Raw genomic sequence first — 22022 nt, forward strand, 5'->3', positions numbered from 1 at the left:
CTCATTTGACTAGTATATCGTTTTGCAACATTCTGTTTTTGTTGGGGTGGTTAAATGTCCATCCAATCTGATTCAAACGGAAATTGTAAGACTTCAATTTTAAATATCCAAAAATTAACAAGGGACACTTAATTTACATCACTTTGTTCAAGTAGATAATTCTAGTGTTAATTGATTTGTTTGGCAATGATCGATTTACAAGTCAAAACGTCTACTGAGCTTACTTAAATGTTTTAATTGCAGATTCTTGCAGATAAATATGGTAATTGCGTTCATTTTGGTGAGCGTGACTGTAGTATCCAGGTATTAATTTCTTAAGTTCAGTTAATGATAACTGAATAAACAATCAGCTAGAATTAGAATTGTCTCATATAATTTGAGCTTAGTTTCAAAATGTAGCATTTTCTTCTTTATTGTTGGGCACACTTTGATCCATAAAGTAAGATGGATGGTCCATTGCTTAGCTCGCAACAAATGGATAATCACTGCAAAAGAGTTTCTGCAATTTCATGGACAATCAAACAACACAAATGCTTGAATTTTAGATGCTTCTACAATCTCTCCAAAGGCTATCATCTACTCCATTCATACAGAATTCCTTTTCATCACATACAACAGTACAAGACATGCTGCATACATTGCATACTGCTGTAAATCGCAAGCCATGCTACTGATTTCCTGTACTTTGCTTGTTAGGAATCAATTGGATGTTTCTTCTTTCATAATGGAATGGAGGAACCTTGCCTACTTAACCTTTCATTTGTTACCTTTTCCTCTGTATGAATTGGCTTATGAGCTTGTAAGAGTTGAACATATAATGGAAAATTCAAACACAGAAGTTATAGAGGGAACCAGTTTCTGGGATGGGTGGCAAGGTTTCAGGGGTGGCAAAATTCTTTTGTTGATTTGGGGATGGCTATACACATATAAAGTGTTCAAAATTAAATAACAAATATAGAATTGACAACACACTACACAGCGGATGATTGGTAAGCTATAACAATTAAACAGTGTTAAGTGTCAGATTACAGATGTTATCATATGAATATTGCAGTAGCTGAAAACAAAAATCTGTTACAAAAGAGCAGAAATTATCAACTACAGTTTAAATTGACAAACATCAAAAGGTGAAAATGGTACTTTCCAAAAGCGATATTCATAGCCAGTTTTTGTTTGAGCAACAAGCCCAAAATTTGAACCATCATCATTGACTAGCTGTCTTAGAAACTCGTTACTGGAACTGCTAGAAGGAACTGCCCATCTAATATCTTTTGAACCTCATGCTACTTATCAAAATTTTGCTGCTAATCTCTACATTCAACCTTGTCATTGTGCTTTGCCTATACTTAGGGGTCTCACAATTAATGAGACATAAGGTACAATGCACAACAAGATTTTCTGTTCTTTTAGAGGTATTTGTTTTTTTATTGCATGGATAAAGCTATATGTGGACCAGTTCCTCTAAGCAATAGAGTAATTAGGTACTTGTGAGAGAATAGTGGCAAGCGTGTGTAGCGATCTTGGACGTTCATAGATTTGCCACCAACTAACTAGCATGGCTTGTGTCATATCCTTCGTAAGGCCATCACTGCAACAGTGGCTTCTTGAACATCAAGAGGTTTAAGCAGACCACCTGCATATCCAGCATTTAACGTGAATGCAATGGAATCAAGGGAAATGGAATGACACACTTTTGTCAACACAAAACCCAATTACAGAATTTTCAATGTGTTGGCTAAGGTGATGCAAATGAGGTCATTGCCAAATTATTTTTGGTAAGAATATTCCTTCAAAAGTTGACTAATCTACTTATGAAAAGGAGCTTATTGTAAGGTAGGCAAAGCTAGTGGTGGTTATGGGGGCCCTAACAAGACTAAATTGAGAGCCACTCGCTTGGAGAAATGTTATTTCAAGAGTAGCCTATTAGTGAAGGAGAAGACTAAATGGATAACATATGGTTGTATCATTATCATGGATGTATGGGCAGATAAGAAATCACCCATTCATCAACATTATAATTTCATGTATTGATGGACCACACTTTTTGAGGGCAATTGAATACTCAAGAAATAGAAAGGATGTTGAGCTCTAGTTTCAGTTTCAGATCCAAGAGAAGGCATTGAGGAATTTGGCCATCAAATTGTAGTGTGTGTTTTTACAGATACAACATATTTTTGCAAGCCAGCATGCAAATTGATTCAATCCACATGTAGCCACTTCTATTGGATCCCTCATTGAGTGCATGCCATGAGGAATTCTCTCAAAAAAATGGAAATATAGGATAAACCAAATAACTGGTATTGGATGCAGCGGAAGTAAAAACGTTCATTTGCAACTGACATATTTCACCGCCATTGTTTTGGACCTTTGTGAGTAAGGAATTCCTCAGAGTAATTGAGACCCAATCTGCTTCCTACTTAATTCAATTAATAGAGAAATTGAGTTATCAGAGCCTTGCAACTTATGATTATGGTACATAAATGGAAAAGATAAAGTCAGTGACAAAGCAAGGAAAGGGGGAAGAAGATTATTGTCAGTGATACTTTTTGTTTGAATGTGGGATACATCACATCTTCTATACAAACTTGATTTCACAGTCATCAAATTTGGGTATTCACATAGTATTGTTCTTAGAGAGATCTACCAGAAAATCGACAGCATTCGTGGCTAGATGAAGGCGAGCATTCATGACAGATCTAACACAAAGTTATATACACTAAGCATGTTCATCCCAAGAGCCAGAAAAGGTGGAAAAAACTATATAATTTGAATTCAAAGTTGTATGTGGAAACCTAGCAAGTCTTCCTCTTGATGACCACAAGTGACGAATAGCATCATGAATGCCTTCAAGGAAATATACAGACTATAGGAAACTGCTTTAATTAGAGCAGAGTGGATTAAGTTTACGCAATTATATGGCATCGAGTATCAAGCAATGTCGCAAATCAGGGCAAAGGAGCTTTTTTGGATAAATGGGCCTTTGGCATTTGGTGACAACAACTTGGAAGACAATTTGTTTGCAATGCACCTCCAGCTGAACTGCCATTGCTGTTGGTTAGACTTCTGCTGACCTTAACTCTTTCAAATTTATTACTGAACGATCTCATCTTGATTCTGGAAAGATACATAAAAAAATACGAATATAAAAAGTAATCAACTTTTTTTCACATCTAAGCTCAAGCAAAAAGGAAAAGAAGATATTGCATGCCAGAAACAATAATAAAACAAGAGCTTTGCAATTTTGAACAAGTTAACAAAAAGCTGAGGTTTGAAGGTTTGACCAAGTTAAAAATTAAATAAGTTTGTAAGAATACACGGAAGCATTTGCAGATATACAAGTTTTTAAAAGTTGTAACAACTGAAAAATGAGGCATTTAAGTCTGTAACAGTAGCTGTGAAGGTTTGGAAATAAAACAAGAACATACTTGGAACTATGGGCTAGTATTTGACATATCAAAACTTAAAGAAGTAAGGACATGCTAGTATAGCTTGCCTTTTTCCTTTTCCTTTCTCTCATGTTTCTTCATACTTTGGTCTTTCTCGTTTCCTTCACCTCTTTAGTTTTCAGTTTCCGAGCTTTCTTGAATCTGCCTACTTGCAAAACCAAAATTGTGAAAATGCAAATGAAAACAAGAAAATGACAGGCTAGGAAAAATATGAATAAAACTTTCAGGTTTGATGGCCTAGGCAGTCCCTTTCAATCCTTCAGCATTTTTGACATTTCAAAAACAGTTGAACATCAATTCTTTTTTTGGCATGGTTCAAGTGGGACCTCATGCAGAACCTCAGGGATGCCATGATGTCTCCTGGGTCCTCTCTATGCGGAACACCTTGGGAGACATCCTTCATATTGAGGGCAGATATGGTGTTTCCATTCCTTCTGTACTTGAAACTGCCTGAAACCTTGGGGATGCATCTCCAAGGGACATGAGAGAACTTAAGATTTACCTTTGCATATGATGTTTGCAGTTTAGTGGAGATGTCATACTTACCAATTAGCATCGCATGCATTCAACTAGTTTGTCCAAAATCAAAGATTGTTCATCTTTAGCTTTAATGGCTAAAGACATCTCCTATCCAATTTTTGGAAACAACACACCCCTTTAGACTGTTTTGGGCTTGGCTTGGAAACCTGATAACCAAAATATGAAGGCTAAATGTTTTCTTGTTGCTTCCTCTACTTTCAAACTAGACAAAATTGCTGGTTCACGCAGATTGACAGTTACTGAACTGCCTCATGACAGAAAGAAAAGGTGCTCATTCTCTTCACCTTCCAAAAGCCATAATTTTTGCATATTGACTTGAAAGGAGGTGCCTTTTTCCTTTCTAAAAGTGCATACCATTTCTAGAGGAATATGAATATGTGAAGATATTCAATATCCTTTTTTTTGTAGCTTTCTGACCTTTATTTGTATCTTGGGAGTTTTTAGTCTGGCTTCAGCTACTGAGGCCACAAATGGAGGGTCTTATCCCAACACTTGATCCCTTTGTATTCAGGACCAAGTCAACCAACACCTCCAGTTAATCAACAAATTCAACTTTATTCAACTGAGAAGGCATATAAGTCCACAATGGAAATCCAATTTGAGTTTCACTCAGATGTCACAATGGGGATTTGGACTGGAGTCTGCAAAATGAGAATTCAATGCTTTTAGCAATTGATCTTAGTCCCTTTGATGGTAAATGTATTTAACTTTGGATTCCACCAAAGTATTGTTGTTAAATCTCCTATCCAATTTTTGGAAACAACACACCCCTTTAGACATGTTTTGGGCTTGGCTTGGAAACCTGACAACCAAAATATGAAGGCTAAATGTTTTCTTGTTGCTTCCTCTACTTTCAAACTAGACGAAATTGCTGGTTCACGCAGATTGACAGTTACCGAACTGCCTCATGACAGAAAGAAAACACTCGGTGCTCATTCTCTTCACCTTCCAAAAGCCATAATTTTTGCATATTGACTTGAAAGGAGGGGCCTTTTTCCTTTCTAAAAGTGCATACCATTTCTCGAGGAATATGAATATGTGAAGATATTCAATATCCGTTTTTTTGTAGCTTTCTGACCTTTATTTGCATCTTGGGAGTTTTTAGTCCAGCTTCAGCTACTGAGGCCGCAAATGGAGGGTCTTATCCCAACACTTGATCCCTTTGTATTCAGGACCAAGTCAACCCACACCTCCAGTTAATCAACAAATTCAACTTTATTCAACTGAGAAGGGATATAAGTCCACAATGGAAATCCAATTTGAGTTTCACTCAGATGTCACAATGGGGATTTGGACTGGAGTCTGCACAATGAGAATTCAATGCTTTTAGCAATTGATCTTAGCCCCTTTGATAGTAAGTGTATTTAACTTTGGATGCCACCAAAGTATTGTTGTTACATCTCCTATCCAATTTTTGGAAACAACACATCCCTTTAGACATGTTTTGGGCTTGGCTTGGAAACCTGACAACCAAAATATGAAGGCTAAATGTTTTCTTGTTGCTTCCTCTACTTTCAAACTAGACGAAATTGCTGGTTCACGCAGATTGACAGTTACCGAACTGCCTCATGACAGAAAGAAAACACTCGGTGCTCATTCTCTTCACCTTCCAAAAGCCATAATTTTTGCATATTGACTTGAAAGGAGGTGCCTTTTTCCTTTCTAAAAGTGCATACTGTTTCTAGAGGAATATGAATATGTGAAGATATTCAATATCCTTTTTTTTGTAGCTTTCTGACCTTTATTTGTATCTTGGGAGTTTTTAGTCCGGCTTCAGCTACTGAGGCCACAAATGGAGGGTCTTATCCCAACACTTGATCCCTTTGTATTCAGGGCCAAGTCAACCAACACCTCCAGTTAATCAACAAATTCAACTTTATTCAACTGAGAAGGCATATAAGTTCACAATGGAAATCCAATTTGAGTTTCACTCAGATGTCACAATGGGGATTTGGACTGGAGTCTGCACAATGAGAATTCAATGCTTTTAATAATTGATCTTAGTCCCTTTGATAGTAAATGTATTTAACTTTGGATGCCACCAAAGTATTGTTGTTACCTCTGCAAGTTAACTGCATTTATGAGGCCAAAACTGTGTCTAGCCACTCACAAATTTGTAGTGGATTCAAGCATCTAATCTTGTTGATGACCCAGATCCAGTTTTGGATCACGTTTCTAGTACTTTAAATACTGAATGAGCACCAATATAGTATGGGTGATTCATAAAGCTTTATTTTGTATGGTTTGTTCTTGTTGGAATGAAACAAGGAGAACCTAGTGTCTTAGGTTTACTATTTGCTTTTTGTTTAAGAACCTTGATGTGGTCAAGTGCTTCAGCATATTGTACTTAAACTTCTTGCTTTTCTCATCCTCAATATTTATGATTGTCATGAAGTTTGGTTTTGTCTATCTAATTTCAAAAGTTCTCACGACATTTAGTTCTCTCAAATGCCTCTTCTCTAGTGTAGGTTGAAGTTGCAGTAAGTTGTGGAACTAAAAGAAGTATTTTTATGACTGTTCTAACTCAAATGCATTTTCTCTAGTGTATTTTGCAGTTGCACTAAGTTGTGGTACTACAAGAAGTATTTTTGATGACTGTTCTAACATGTATATTCATATCAAAATGTCTATGAGATACTGAAATGTTAAGATTTCAACATCTTTAATTTCTTTTGATATTAATAGTGGTTTTATGTGCTATCTTCTTAATATAGAGGAGGAATCAAAAGCTTTTAGAGGAAGCACCATCACCTGCTTTGAATCCTGACCTGAGAAAGGCAATGGGCGATGCTGCTATTGCAGCTGCTACATCTATAGGGTATAGTGGGGTTGGCACTATTGAATTTCTTCTTGATGAAAGTGGTTCCTTCTACTTCATGGAGATGAACACTAGGATTCAGGTAAGACTGCACTGATCCCATTCCTTGACCCTTTCTTGTGAGACAAATTGCACACATCAATCAAATTTGAATGACAAAGGGCTGAGTTGTTTCTAAATGTAGGTGGAGCATCCAATCACTGAAATGATTTCCTCGACAGATTTGATTGAGGAACAAATTCGTGTTGCCATGGGAGAGAAGCTTCGGATGACACAGGTGGCGTTTATGGAGACAATAAATAGAGTTGATTTTGTTGGATTGTGTATGCTCCTCTTTATACTGGGTGTTAGGACAATCAACTTTTTGAATAATGTTTTAATCACATACAGGAGAATATAGTCCTATGAGGACACTCCATTGAATGCCGTATTAATGCAGAGGATGCTTTTAAAGGACTTCGCCCAGGACCAGGTTGATTCTTAAAATCTTTGTCTAAAGCTTTAGATCTGAATCCAAATGTTAAACATGGAACTTTTCTTCTGTCTAATTGCACTGGATGCCTAAATGCACAACAAATCAGTGGCAGTTGAGTGTGAAGGTTAATACTGGATATTAGTAACATTGTCTAATTGCACTGGATACCTAAATGCACAACAAATCAGTGGCAGTTGAGTGTGAAGCTTAATACTGGATATTAGTAACATTTTTGCCCTAAAGCTTGTAAAACTAGTAGACTGATGCTGTGTAATGTTCTCAATCTCAAGTTATTGCTCTTGATAGATCAAATCAAATGGGCTGTGTTTACCGTGCTACAGATTTCTAGCCATACAAAATGTCAGATATCCAGAAAATTGTTTTTTAATATTGGCCTCAGATGAAGACTTCTTATCCCTTTCTAGCTAGCTAAAAGCAACTGTTAATAAACTATTCTACTTGTCCGTGTGATAACCACTAATACTAGATAGTAATCATGGGAAGCTGAGAACACCACAGTGTTGGTGTTTTTAGCCACTGAATCTGCTTCCCATTTCCCACAATTGAAGGATGGCACTGAAACTTGACTTGTGGAGAAAAGGATGTTTGGGATTTGGAGGTCACAGTCCCGAGTCCTAACAATTAAGCATTGAGAAAAATCGTATTTGATTTGTGATTGGAAATTGCCTGATTGAGAATGATCAGGAAGACCATGGTATTGCAAAAACTGTGCAACCTCTATTAAATTAGACTGTTTATCTCAAGCTTACTATCCTATGTTTACTTATGTAATTTGGGAACAAGGGTCCCAGGGTCATTATATGAGTAATTTATATTTGCCCCTTTTAACTTTTTCTAATGCGTTACCTTCTTTCATGACAGGATTCTGTCCAATTTTTATGTTTTTCGAACATCCATAGATATGCTTCAATTTTTGTTTTTTTTCATGACAATTCAAGACTGTGTGATAGCTAATAGTTAATAACTAATAAGAGAATTCATTGGACCCTGCAAATATTAAATTTTAATTCATTATGTGCCCTCATGTACAGGCCGGATAACAAGTTATTTGCCAGCAGGAGGTCCATTTGTACGCATGGACAGTCATATTTATTCTGATTACGTGGTTCCCCCAAGCTATGACTCTCTATTAGGAAAGGTGGTTATCTGAGAAGTTTCATTATGCTCCAAATCATTGTTTTCACAATGTTCACTTAGTAATGTTCTTTTCATGCTTTGACATTAACAGAAAATTTCTCAATTTCATTGTCTGTAATTTTGTGATATTACAAAATTACGAAACTACACAGTGCAATTCAGAAACTTGCTGTTAAGTGTTAGTATGGACTGTGGAAACTTCACGCATTTAACTTTTTTAACTTGTTGATTTATTCATCTTATTTACGATAATTGACATGTTAAAAGTTCCTTTTCAGATTAAGCAACCATATAATTCCATGCCAATTTCTATTTAGATCTCATATAAGACAGTTTAAGTTATAATATTTATATCAGGTGTTACAAAGTTGTCTAATGAGCTGGATATTAATTCTTTGAAGTTTTATTTTTCTTTAGCTTATTGTCTGGGCACCTACAAGAGAGAGGGCAATTGCGCGCATGCAAAGAGCCCTTGATGACGCTGTTATAACTGGTAGGCTTCAAAATTTATCTATGGTGGTTTTTTATTAGAAAGCTAAGATATTTTGTTCATTCTTGTAAGCTTTTGTTCACTTGTGTAGTTGATTGGAAGGATTTGTTCTTCAGCGTTGCTATATACTTGGTATCATTGAATATGTGCTTTTAGGTACAATTGTAGATATAACTTTCCATGGAGATCAAATGAAATTATGAAAGAGCCAAATTAATTATGTAGTAATTTGTTTTCTTAATTTTATCCCAATGTTTGCTTTTTAGTAAAATAGGTCCAATTCACAATATTAAACGAAGTCAGTGGTTCCAGTTTGGCTTGGTTCCAGGTTCCAGGTTCAGGTTTGTGTTCGGTCATTTTTTTTTGAGTCTGGTTCGTCCATATATATAGCCTAAAATAAAATAAAATATTAGATTTATATACATATTTTTAATATTTATACTTCTAATACTTAATAATATTTCTTAATATTAAAATGTCAATAATTTATAACGTTAGAAGATACTAATAAATTGCTAATTTAAGGATGCAAAACTTTTTGAATAGACACTGGGAATCAATACAGAAAATTTAGGGCAAAGGTGATTCTTAGAAGACAAAGTGGATGCACATTGCAAACCAAAGATTCCCTGACAAGTTCCCACGCTCAGTAAAACATTAAAAAAAAGATCCATTGCACTCTGAAAAAATGTTTCAAAATCTGTTTCAGGTTTGTCTGAGCTCATTCCAGACGAACCCGCAGTGATTTTCCTGTGCCCTGGACGAACTGCAAATGAATCAAGCTTGAATTCAAACCCGGTTCAAATTGAACTGGGACCTGGGGGTCACAGGGAAGGACTCGGTGATGTAAACACAATATCTCAAACTTGTCAAGTTTGTTGCAAGAATGTATCGAGGAATGGATTTAGATGGATTCTTCTTGTACATGGGTACTTCAATTCTTAAAAGCTATTTAGTATTAAATTAGAGCAGTACAGGCATATCCATTGTTGGAATTGACAACTGTTAGGATCTAAACAAACACCCCTAGCCTCTTAGTGACCTCTCCAATATTAAATAGATGACATTGATTTATATTGCTGGCCATTTTCTTGCTAGTGATACATCTCAAAGTAGCATACAGTTGTTGAACAAATCTAGCAGCTGCTACATAAGGTCTTTTTAATTTTACTTGATGTAAAATGCATAATTGCATTTGATTTTATTAATTTTTTCTTCTCAATACTATCCATGTTCATTCCTACATCCTGAAAATCTTCAACTACTAATTCATAATAAAGTAGTGCTACTTAATTTACGTATAATATAGAAATAGAACCCAGGCTGCTTTGGCACCTCAGAGCCTCTACCATAGGCGTGTATATATACTTCTAATGTTCTTTTACTTAGCATCCTTACGTATCTGAATGCATCTTTGATTGCATGATTCCTTGCTGCATTAGCCATTCTGATGAACTGAGTGGCAGATCTTCTACTCATTAACCAGTGACTGAAAATTTCCATCTCTATGTTCTCTGAGTGCTGCTTATACTTGTGGTGCATGACCATTTTATCCTTAAGTTCTTGTATGCATCTTGCAGACCAGAAGACAAAGGTACATTTTATTAAATAACAAGTTGCTTCCTTTTGTAACTGATGGAGAGTATTTCTCACCATTGGTTGAACGAAGATTCAAATTTCAAACATGTAATGCCATTGTAATATGGCATAACTGTAAACGATATGCTTCCCTAGAATAAATTAAAGAAGAGGAAGTAATATATTTGAAGCAACAGATGAGAGAAATCAGAAATATGCAATGTTTCTTTCAATTGTTAGACAATCTATTTGGATGTTGAGTTGCGTTCTGAGGCAGCTCCAAACTCCAAGAAGCCACAAGGAAGATCCTAACATATGTCCAAATCCATGCAATGAGGCCAATTTACCTTGTTGCATTTCTTTACTGCATATGCACCATGAGGCAAAACACACTTTACTGATGTGGTCAATCCTTAATTTGAATACTTGGCACTTGTTCACTTTGATTATAAATCAAAATTAGTAAAGCTATGTAGTAAGAACCTTTCTTCAAATTTGAATGTGTATGAGAGAGGTTTTTGACCAGTGTTCCAGGGAACTTTGGGATAAGGAGACAGGTTTTGGGGATGTGGGACTGTTGATGCGAGTTTTGTGTCACTACATAACATATTAGTAATTGGATGCTTGATACAGAATATCAAATACACAATTCCTCTCTTGAAAAGTTATCTCTCATGGGACATGAGTATAACTCCAATGTTCCTTACACCGTTGGATACTCGCTCAGTTTTATCAATGTGATTTGCTGGTAATCACGTAGGCGGCCTTACGTTTTCTTGTTTGAGAAAAATTTGGATCTTGGTGAGAAAATGGAGATGATGGTTCGGTGTGAATGCTAGATGATGTTGATGGCACGATGATGGCAATGTAGGGTGAATGGCGATGGAAGGTGAGAATGCCGATGTTTTGGTTTTCTTCTCTAACTAACCTCTTCTAAGCATGAAATTTGGCTACTCAACTACTCCTACTCCTAAGAATGGAAGGTTAGCAGATGGACGGGGATCGAATCTAATGAAGGCTAACCAGCGGCCCTACCTCCATAGATGCAACGCTTCAAAGGTAAGTAAACTAGATCACCACACAAAGCCTCCCAACCAGCCGCTAGGATGCTAGTGGCCTAGTGTTGACCCCTATCAAACATCTACCAAAGCTACCATGCAACTATCCATTTTATTTTACTCTTACTCTAACAACTTGAAATGAAATTGCTTCAACTTGAAAAGAAAATTTAACTATGTGGAAGTAGAAAACATGCAATAACACCCAATGTTCTTAGTCAACATGCAATGAAAAAGAGAGCACTTTGGTATTATTTTCGCAACAATTTCTCCAACCCCTCTCCTTTACAAATGAGAGCCAATGGCCTTATATAGAGGTCCAAAATACAATGGACGGTAGAGATCAAAACAAGATCGACGATCCAGATTGGATCCAAAACCCTAATTAGGGTTGCCACCCCATCGGCCAATGAGAAGATGCCACCTCATCAATGGACCAATGAAAAAAGTGCAAAAGTGGCAACCAATGAGAAGGCACCGAAATGGTGGCCAATCAGAAACAAACACTTGTCCTATCCTAGAAGAAAGAGAAAGTTGCCACTTGGGCTTACATAAGATGATCTTCTAATATAATTCTTCCTTTTTCTTTTGTTCTTTTAGCTAAGGCAATGAACTTAGCTAGCCTTTCGTTAACTTCTTCCATAGGAGGACAAGGTGTGTGCTTCGCTCGGAGTTCTGCTGACTTTGCCACGCTGTTTGCTGCTTGTAGTATCCTTTCGTGATCCTTCTCATATTCCTTTGCAAACCCAATAAAAGCATTGAGTGAGGAAAGGGTGTTCAGATGTTTCCTTTTGACGGCAGCCTTTCCTAACTCATCCAATCTCGATCCAAATCCTGTCTCACTGACATCCTCCTCTCTAATACCCTCAAAATCAAGCGCCACCCCAACGTCGCTCATCATGGTCGAAATGGAAGTGTCGACGCTTGGGCCGTGTTGTGCAATCTCATCATGAATTTCTTCAAGTGTTCTGAATCTGGTAGTCAATGCGACATACCAAGATTCAACTATGCTCAATCCTCTCTCATCAACCAACCGGGCTCTTTCCAAATATGCCTCCGGTAGCCTAATGAACGCCTGCAGCCTAGGAATAACCAAATCCTTGATGGGAAGAAAATTCTTCCATTCCTCTTCAAATAATCTGAATTTGTTTCTAACAGTCACCCATGACTGGAATGTTGAGATGAAGGAGGGCAAGAAATTTCGCCCATCTTGGATTGTATCATAGATCCAACCCCTTACTTCATGTAACTGAGCTGATACCTCTTCTGAATTGCTCCCGCTGTCTTGAGGAAGGGCTGCCTGATGCAGCTGTTGGATTGGCTGGCAATCTCTCCAATATTTGTTTTCGGCCTCCAACTTTACTATCTTTTCGTTTGCCTTCCTCAATCTTTCTCTGATTGATGCTATGCCTTCCTGAACCTCCTCACATTCCATATCATCTGTATTTCTTCCCAAATTATGTTCTACTATTTCGTACTCCTGGGCTGCAATCTCATCCGCTGCCTTATTGACTGTTGGTATAGCAATCTGAACCCTTCGGTGACCATCACTGTCGCTTCTGATTACCCTTGCCACCGTATTTGCCATCTGTTTTTGGTTCTCGCTATCATCCTTTTCTATTAGTCCTTGGATATCATCAACTGCGTGAGCCATTACCACCTCGCCTCTCGGCATAAGCATTTGCCTTAACCATAGTGGTGCAGTGCATCTCCCCAAATCCGGATTCGGTTCGACCAACAAAGCATCACCAACGGCCTTAGACGCCTGACTTATCTCTTCAATATCAATCGGCCCATCTTCTTCTCTACTAGTTTCTGCCATATTTCCTTGCTGGTTCTCCGAGAGAGGGGAGTACTCCGTACTTTCACTGTAGCCACTTGATTTCGAATCAGAGCTCACCTCCACTGTGGCCCCTTTATCACTCGAATTGACCTCTTGGCTTCTAGCCTTAGTTATACTCTCCCTTGACGGCGCTGCCCGCTGTCTCTTGGCTGGAGGTTCCGAATGTTCTTGGCTTTTCTCTACCTCCAAAGCCCTCTTCTTGCTATTTCTAACTGTCTCCGATTGCCGGCCACTTCCTTCACCCTTCTGTCCGATTGATTCTACTAGACCTTCCTTCGGTTTCATCATCTCATAAGTAAGGAGAACCTTTTGTCTTTGTAGCTTTCTCAACTTGGCATTATACCACGACTCGGTATGCAAATCTACTGTCCTTGTGACTGCCTCCAAGGAAGGATCCTGATGATCGTCCCAATCCACTGGATTCAACTCTGTTCCAACTACTGTCTCATAGTCTTCTCTCAACACACTACGATCATCCTCCAATTGATCGGGAATATCAAGGCCTCTCCATCTGATATCTCTCATCATGTTCACCGACAATCTCGAGAAAGCTAGCTTTCTCACGTGAAAATCATCCTTTGCATTGGCCCAAAAGTCCTCTATAGTGGGAACATGCTTAAATTCGCTTCCATGAGATGCCTTGATAAGACCAACAGGGTCGAATCCTTGCCTTGCTCTGTACCATCCTAGATGATACCACTCCAATTCCTTTTCCGCAGCCTCAAAGGTGGCCCGATTTGGGCAACTATCATTGCCAATTATAATTGAGAAGGAAACACCTGTTTTCCCCTCATTCCTCATTACTCTATCATAGTGCTCAAGCTGCCTAGCCAATTCCATCAAAACTACCTTGTCGGGCGGGTATCTTGGAAGCCTCTTGGGACAAACTGTACTTCCTGCCACTCTAATGTATGTGAATTGCGGGAATTGGATGAACCAACTCCCAAACTTCTTAATCCTTGCTTCTGCTTCCGATGAAAGTCTCTTAGCAGGCGCCCCTTGTAATACCCTTACTGTCTTCATGGCGAATGCATCGCAAAACATCTTGTAATCCTTGTTATTGTGCAAATGAAGTTGCGGATAGCATTCATGCACCAAATATTGCCTCGGCCCATTACCAATCTCTCCTAAGGCCCTAAGTCCCGGACTCTCATACAATCTAGCAATTAAGTAAAATAGATAGGATCCCATGTAGAATTGCCTTTGGTTTTGAACTGTTCTAAGTTGCAACTCTAAATTTTCACTTATGATCCTAGCCCAATCAAATTTTCCTTTTCCCTTTTCAATTTCATCAATGAAGAAGTACATCCAGTTTTCGAATTGCATAGCTTGAGCTAGGCCCATGATCTGGCTGAGAAGAACAATGAGATCATCATATTCCGGCTTGAAATCTGCCACTGTAAGCCTTGTTGATTTGTTAACTCCTTTCCTTCCTTCGTGTATCCAATTCCGCTTTAGATGTGAGAAGTAGGCCTCTTGGTTACCTTGAAATGATTTGGCCGCCTGATCCACCATTACAACTGTCATGCCCTTGCTCTGGGGAATATTAAATGTCTCTTCAATTGCTTGTTCGCCAATGTTGGCCAACACTCTCTTCCCTTCGCCAAAAATGATGGATTTACTGTCTAGATCAAATCTGGATGCACACTCCATAATCAATTCCGGACAAGGCAAAGTAGGAGGAAAAGCTGCTGCATGTAAAATTCCGCTCTTGTATATCCTCTTTGCCAAGGGGGATTGTCCTTCCTTTAGTCTGTCCCTCATCTGTATCATGTCCACTGTAGCGATATTAGTATCGGTTATTTTCTTCATTTTCGAGAAGAAGGAAGTTTTGGGCGTCATATCCTCTTTGTCTTTCTTAGCGTTTGCCCGCTTGGGATTCTTACTTGCACTATCATCCTCCATGCTCGTCGCCCTATTACGGGATGGTAGAGTGGTGGACCAAAAGGCAAGAAGAACCAAGTAGTGCAATTCTTAGAAAAGAGCGAAAGAATGGATGTCAGCTTAAGCACTCCTTGCAACTCTAGATGATGACTTTCACCTTAACTAATAATCTTACAGCAACTTTTCGGAACCCGGGATATGACATCAAAGAATTACAAATCCCTTTGCAAATTAGAAAACAAAGCCTCTAAGCTTATCCAACACTTGCCTTCTATGCAAAAATCAAACTTTCATATGTATCTCTTTTCCCAACAAAATTGCCCAAATCTGATATAAAAATTGCAGCCCCTCTAGAAAATCAGAATTTTGTCTTCCACAAATTTCGGCCCCCACAAAATTCGGCTAAGCATGAAAAAAAATCTGCCCTTCCACAAAATTGGGCTAAGCAAAGAAGGAGCAAAATCTGTAAAATCTGCCACCTAGGGCACAAATCGCAGCCCACAAAGTGGAGCAAAAATCCCCAAAAACGCAAAAAATCTGGCCCTTAGACAAATCCCCCAACAATGGCAATGGAGAAATTGCCCAAAAATCGCCAAAAAACTGCCTTCCACCAATTTCGCCCAAGTCTGGAAATCTGCCCTTGCTTCAAATTTGCCCAAGCATGAGGAGCAAATGAATTGATGAAAATGAAATGGGAGGGGACTCCCTTTATAGCAGCTTTCACCTTCCTCCTAGGCTGGCCGACTTGGTCCTATAGAGGAAAAAAAACCAAAATTAAAGCTAAGTTAGTGGCCCACTTTAAATACTTTGCCAAAATTTTAATTTTCTAAAATGAAAACTGCACTTTTAATTTACTAATTAACCACAAATTGCAAAACGAAATTGAATGGTGCCTTGGGGATGCTAAAAATTTCTATTTAATGAGGGTTTTCTAATTAATACATCCTTGAAATTGAATTTTGGCTAACCAAAAGCCATTTCTTAATATTAATTTACCAATTTCATTAAATACCAAAAGCTTTCAAGGCAAATTTAATCTATTAAAGCCAATTTTTGCAATTTTCCTCTAAATCGATTTTGCTAAATAATTAAAATTTTATGACAAAAAATAAAATTGCCTCTAGAGTAAAAATCGATTTTGCAATTTAACCTCATCTTACAAAATTAAATTTTATTTCACCAAAAAAAATAAGATTTTCCAAGAACCTAAGTCTAACGAAAAATTTCCTTATTTGAAAATCATTCAAATTTACAATTAAATCCAAATTTTCAAAAGAAATTGTCTAAGTACAAAATTCACAATCTTATCTTGCCAAGTTGAAATCAATTTTGAACTTATTCGGCCTAAGGATAGAACTGATAGCTCTGGAAAATCAAGTTGAAACCGGGTGAAAAATACATCTAACCTTCTCCACTGGCCCTAAAGGCGATTAAAAAGGGGGTCCCCAAGATTTTGGGGCGATGTGTGAAAACCTCACAACAGGGACCAAGGGCCTAGGTTCAGAGACAGCCGGGTGTGTGTGTGGTGCTTGTGCTGATATACATATAGTACATGAAAAACTAGTTATAAAAAGATGTATACAAATTACATTGCAAATGAATCTTTGGCAAATCATTCGAAACCATTAAGATGTACCATACTTATTGTTACACTTTATCTGTTCCTGAACACCTGAGTAAAGAAATCTGGATGGTGCTAATTAAAATTATACACTGATGGGATTTCTGTTCCTAAATGTATTCCAAGAGAAAGGAGGTTGAATTCTAGATAGGGTGGAGAATGTTTTTCTCTTCTGGTTTCCATACAGAAAGTCTACAAATTGCAGCTATGCCCCAATATTGAGCTAAATGAAACATCGAAAGGTATTAAAAATAGCTACAAGTCTAGCCAAGTTTCAAAACAACCAAAAAACCGTTGATATTGTCTTTTGCCAAAAATAGTTGGAATTATACCATTAGATCTCAACAGCTATCACATTTGGCAAAGTCCACCCACACAAGAATGTTTGTCTATAAGGTAGACAGTTATGACCAGTCTAAACAGAGGATCTGTTTTATATGCAGAAATGTTTACTAAAATATTTGGACCAGTTTTTATTTAAGTTGAAACCATTGGCCGCTCAAATGATGGAGAGTGAAATTGAGACTCTCAATGTCAAATGGGACTGGAAATTTCATTACACAACCTTAAAAGTAATAGTCATCTTATGATCTTTATCTATATTTTATTCAGAAAATTGATATGGAAGGGCAAAAGGAAATGCAAGCACAAAACACCATTTTGCTTCCCTAGAATGGGAGAATTCTTGACCAAAACAGCCTTTAAACAATCTTTGTATGAGATAACATGCAACAGCAAATATCAACAATATGCCAAACACATAAAACATTCATGCACAAAGACTTTTCCTATAGAAACCATGGTTAGAGGGTGAAAAGTACACATGGGATGATGGTGGCAATCTTCCACTAGTGCACTGATGAATGTTGCCTTGTTAGGAGTTGTGCAGCGCCTTCTTCAAGGAATACCCGGTTAAGAGTATCTTTAGCTCAGTTAAAGGCTAGAAACAAAGTTCTGTTAAGAACAACCAATTAAAGGATTGCAAGCTCCTTCTAAGAGTCACCTGGGTAGAGGATTTAAACTTTAGATCCTGTTAGGAATCCTGTCCACCCTGTAAGGAGTGACCTCGTGAGAGGATTTAACTTGCAAGTCTGTTAGGGCTTGCCTTGAGAAAAACCCAAGATGAATACGATCTGATTATGATGCTCTGTTACGGATCTGCTCTAGCACATGTCACTAACCAACTCCTGCATCAGCCAAACAATAGCTCGCAATCGTGCCTCAACAACAAAAGAAACTCGATTTCATTCACTTTTATAATACCTCCATTAGGATTTAGGAAACAAGTTTTTCCACCGCCTTAATCAGGTCAGCCTTCCATTCAAATTCTTCAACTGATCATGCTAAAGGCCAAAATTGGATTTCGTAATGTCGACCCTCATTATACCAATCAAAATTCAAAACAATGTCGGCCATACAGTTGACCAGACAATCAATCAAACAAGACTGTTCCAACTTTCCCTGCTATTGCTAACATTATCTCATAGATCCGAAATATCTTCTGCAAATCGTCATTCCAACTTGTGCGATTGTAGACAAACGATTTTAGTCCCCTGTAGATCACAACTTTATGACTGCACACCTCGGATTGATCAACAATTACCTGATTCAATTCTTCACTGGTTGCCTGAACACTTAGGCAATGCACAAACTAATCCTTTTACCTTATCTGTAAACCTGTTCACAAATCAATAAACAAAATACATTGGCATCAATGACAACATAGTAAACCTTTACATCAAATGCCAACAGGGTGGGGATGCATTTCGTCCCAGAGACATCTCTGTCCTAGAAACCAGGGTTTTTTGTGGGTGGGGACAGATGCTCATGGTACTCTGCTTATGACACTTCAACTAGGCAGATTCCTGCTTGTTCACAAACAAATCTCATCAGGATTGGTGGATATAGAAACTCTAAAACTACAAGTAAGTTAAGTACATGTTAACTTTTATTCATTTTTGTTATCAAGGTTTTGATGAATGAGAAATTTGGTAAGTCTTAAAGCATAGGCTTTTTTGTAGGAAACATTCTTTGAATATGCCTTAGTACTAATCTCATAGTTTATTCTTTTTTAAAAGATAGTGCATGTTTATGATTTTCCATTGCAAGCATGCCAGCATTCAAGTACCAAAAATCATAGTGGTTGAAATGTGCATATTTGCTTGCCTGTTGATTATTTTTGATACTTTATCCCATTTTGCAGGAATACCAACTACGATTGATTATCATAAGCTTATTCTTGATATTCAGGTCTTATCTAATATTCTCAAATACTTTCTTAATCATTTCGCCTTTCTTATTTATAATTGGGTTGCATTACCAGTTGAATTTCTCTGTGGTCTGATGTGGATGGACTTTATCACAGGATTTCAAAGATGGAAAAATTGATACAGCATTCATTCCCAAGCATGAAGAAGAGTTAGCTGCTGTATGTTTTGCCATCCTTTTGGCTTTGTTTACCTTTTGTTTTTTCTTTTCATGTACACAAAAACCACTTTCTGATCATGTTTTACGTTTTTAGTAATGAAAAGAACCTAAAAGCATTATTAAAGCAAATGATGACTATCACGTGTCCTCTCTTTCTTATTGTCCAATTTATTCTTGGATATTTAAAATTCAATTGCTTTATTCTTGCAGCCTGATCAAATTGTGCAATTACCCACAACAATTAAAGCGTTGCCTTGAATTCAAGTTCAATCATGCAATCATCATTACAGGCAGCATTGATTGCTTTTTCCCTGTGGCAGTCTTGAATTATTTTGCAGGCTACAGTATATGGAGAAAGAAGCTAGTTAATAATTGACGACCTGTTGTCTTTAATTTCAAAAGTAGAGTTGCCTTTATATTCCCTTCAGTTGTAATTTAATTCTGGAGGTCGCTGAGTTGTCTGCTTGGTCGAAAGTATTGGTTCCTTTGGCCTCGTTCATGGCTGTCTTCTTCTGTAGCCATTCTTATTTTTGAGCTTACTGAAACGATCTATATTGTTAGTCTGAAATCTTTTCAAGTTTTGACCCTTCGTCTATCTTTTGACTGGTTGAGATGACTGTTTTTCTACTATGGTACTACATGCGGTTTTGTTTTTACCATTGGAAATATGCATGTTGGGATACAGACTGAGGTAAATATTGCTATGCATACAATTGACAAGAGAAATGAGGATAATCTAGAATCCAAAGCCTCTCTTTTTGCTTGGTGAAATTCAGTAAAAGATGGTATGATTTTGGTATCAAAATGGCGACTCTATGGTGGTATTGTAGTTGTAGATAATGAAAAAGATGAAAATACTTTGGGCACATGTTATAACAGCAGTTATCACAACCTTATACAAACTTGTTACAAAAGAAGTTGCATGTCTCACAGTCTAGAAGAATTTGTTACCCCTAAAATATGTTTGTCAATTCGCAAATCTATTATGAAGGGAGACAGCTTATGATTTGAACCTGTATATTTATCGTGCACTGCAGCCTTCACCTTTAGTATTTGGTAGACCTCCCACATAGAAACCAAGCACTTACCATTACTCTGGGTGTACCTGTGATTATCACCTGGACTTCTCGTAAGTACCCAAGCCCCCACAATCACTTATAGTGCACTAGACCCCCCATATGGAATATCCAAGCCTTTACCATTTCTTAGTATGTACATATACATTGTTGAATTTGATGCAACATATATAGCCCAATAATTGTCAACAGAATATAGTATTTGCTAGACCTCTCATTTAGAACCCACACAAAAAAACATTACTTTGTGTGTACCTATGATTTGAACATGGACTTACCCTAAGAACCTAAGCTCTTACCATCACTTAGGGTGTGTTAGACCCTTGTATGGAATACACAAGCCTTTATAATTACTTATAGTGTACATATGCCTTGTTGAATTTCACTCAACATTTATGTAACATGTATAGCCCAATAGTTATCAATATTGTATTATTTGCTAGATCTCCCTTATAGAACCAAAATCTTTACATTACTTAGGGTGCTCTTATGGTTGGAAGGTGGAATTTCCTCAAGTATCCAAGCACTAAACATAACTTAGGGGGCATTGGACCCCCCTAATGTAATCTCCAATTCTTTGCCATTGTGCCAAGTGTATTCTCCTGAATATCCATGGCATCCTTTTCCTACAGTCAACTACTGTACTTCTTAACATATTTTTCTGCGCTTTGTGTTCCTATATCTTCCTCGTATTCATCATTGATTGTTAGGACTGTCTATTTCCCTCTTCTTATTCATTGATGACACATATCATTTTCAATAATAAAGTCATCACCTTCAAAGTCATATGCCAGGCTTCCTTTCTTCCTAAATGCCTCCCCCTTTTTCTATGTTTCTTCCTTGTTCTACTTTATGTGAGGTTGTGACTATTCAAATTAGGTTGCAACCTTTGATTCTTTAAATAATATATTTGTTATAATTGTTTGGTTTATATATATTTATAATATATTTGATCTATATGTTTTTATAATTATATTAATTGCATTCTAATCATGTGGTATATATATTATATGTTATTAATTTCTTATTATGTTTATAATATATAATAATAAATTATAATATAATTTATTATTAATTTATTAATTATAAAATCTTATAAATATAGGGACATGACACTCCCACATAGAAACCAAGTACTTACCATTACTCATGGTGTACCTGTGATTAGAACTTGAACTTCTCGTAAGTACCCAAACCCCCACAATCACTTATAGTGCACTGGACCCCCCATATGGAATATCCAAGCCTCTACCATTTCTTAGTATATACATTGTTGAATTTGATGCAACATTTATGTAAAATAAATAGCCTAATAATTGTCAACAATATATAGTATTTGCTAGACTTCTCATATAGAACCCAAGCCAAAAAAAACATTACTTAGTGTGTACCTATGATTTGAACATGGACTTACCCTAAGCACCTAAGCTCTTACCATCACTTAGGGTGTGTTAGACCCTTGTATGGAATACACAAGCCTTTATAGTTACTTAAAGTGTACATATCCATTGTTGAATTTTGTTTAACATCTATGTAACATGTATAGCCCAATAATTATCAATATTGTATTATTTGCTAGATCTCCCTTATAGAACCAAAATCTTTACC

General features: G+C 37.2%; 1 pseudogene across 1 annotated transcript in view; it reads left to right on the forward strand.

Moving 5' to 3' along the window:
- LOC149566230 (biotin carboxylase 2, chloroplastic-like) overlaps nucleotides 1-20109 on the forward strand; it is a 51841-nt pseudogene extending 31732 nt beyond the window's left edge. The window contains exons 6-14 of the transcript XR_016362147.1: nucleotides 244-303; nucleotides 6701-6886; nucleotides 6989-7081; nucleotides 7195-7276; nucleotides 8332-8438; nucleotides 8855-8930; nucleotides 19115-19161; nucleotides 19277-19339; nucleotides 19549-20109. The product of XR_016362147.1 is annotated as a biotin carboxylase 2, chloroplastic-like (transcript). The remainder of the gene's footprint in view (nucleotides 1-243; nucleotides 304-6700; nucleotides 6887-6988; nucleotides 7082-7194; nucleotides 7277-8331; nucleotides 8439-8854; nucleotides 8931-19114; nucleotides 19162-19276; nucleotides 19340-19548) is intronic.
- Nucleotides 20110-22022: the final 1913 nt, after the last annotated feature.

Source organism: Cupressus sempervirens, chromosome 3 (genome assembly GCF_028749045.1).
Source record: "Cupressus sempervirens isolate cs-2001-9-10 chromosome 3, ASM2874904v1, whole genome shotgun sequence".
In the NCBI taxonomy this organism is placed as follows: domain Eukaryota; kingdom Viridiplantae; phylum Streptophyta; class Pinopsida; order Cupressales; family Cupressaceae; genus Cupressus; species Cupressus sempervirens.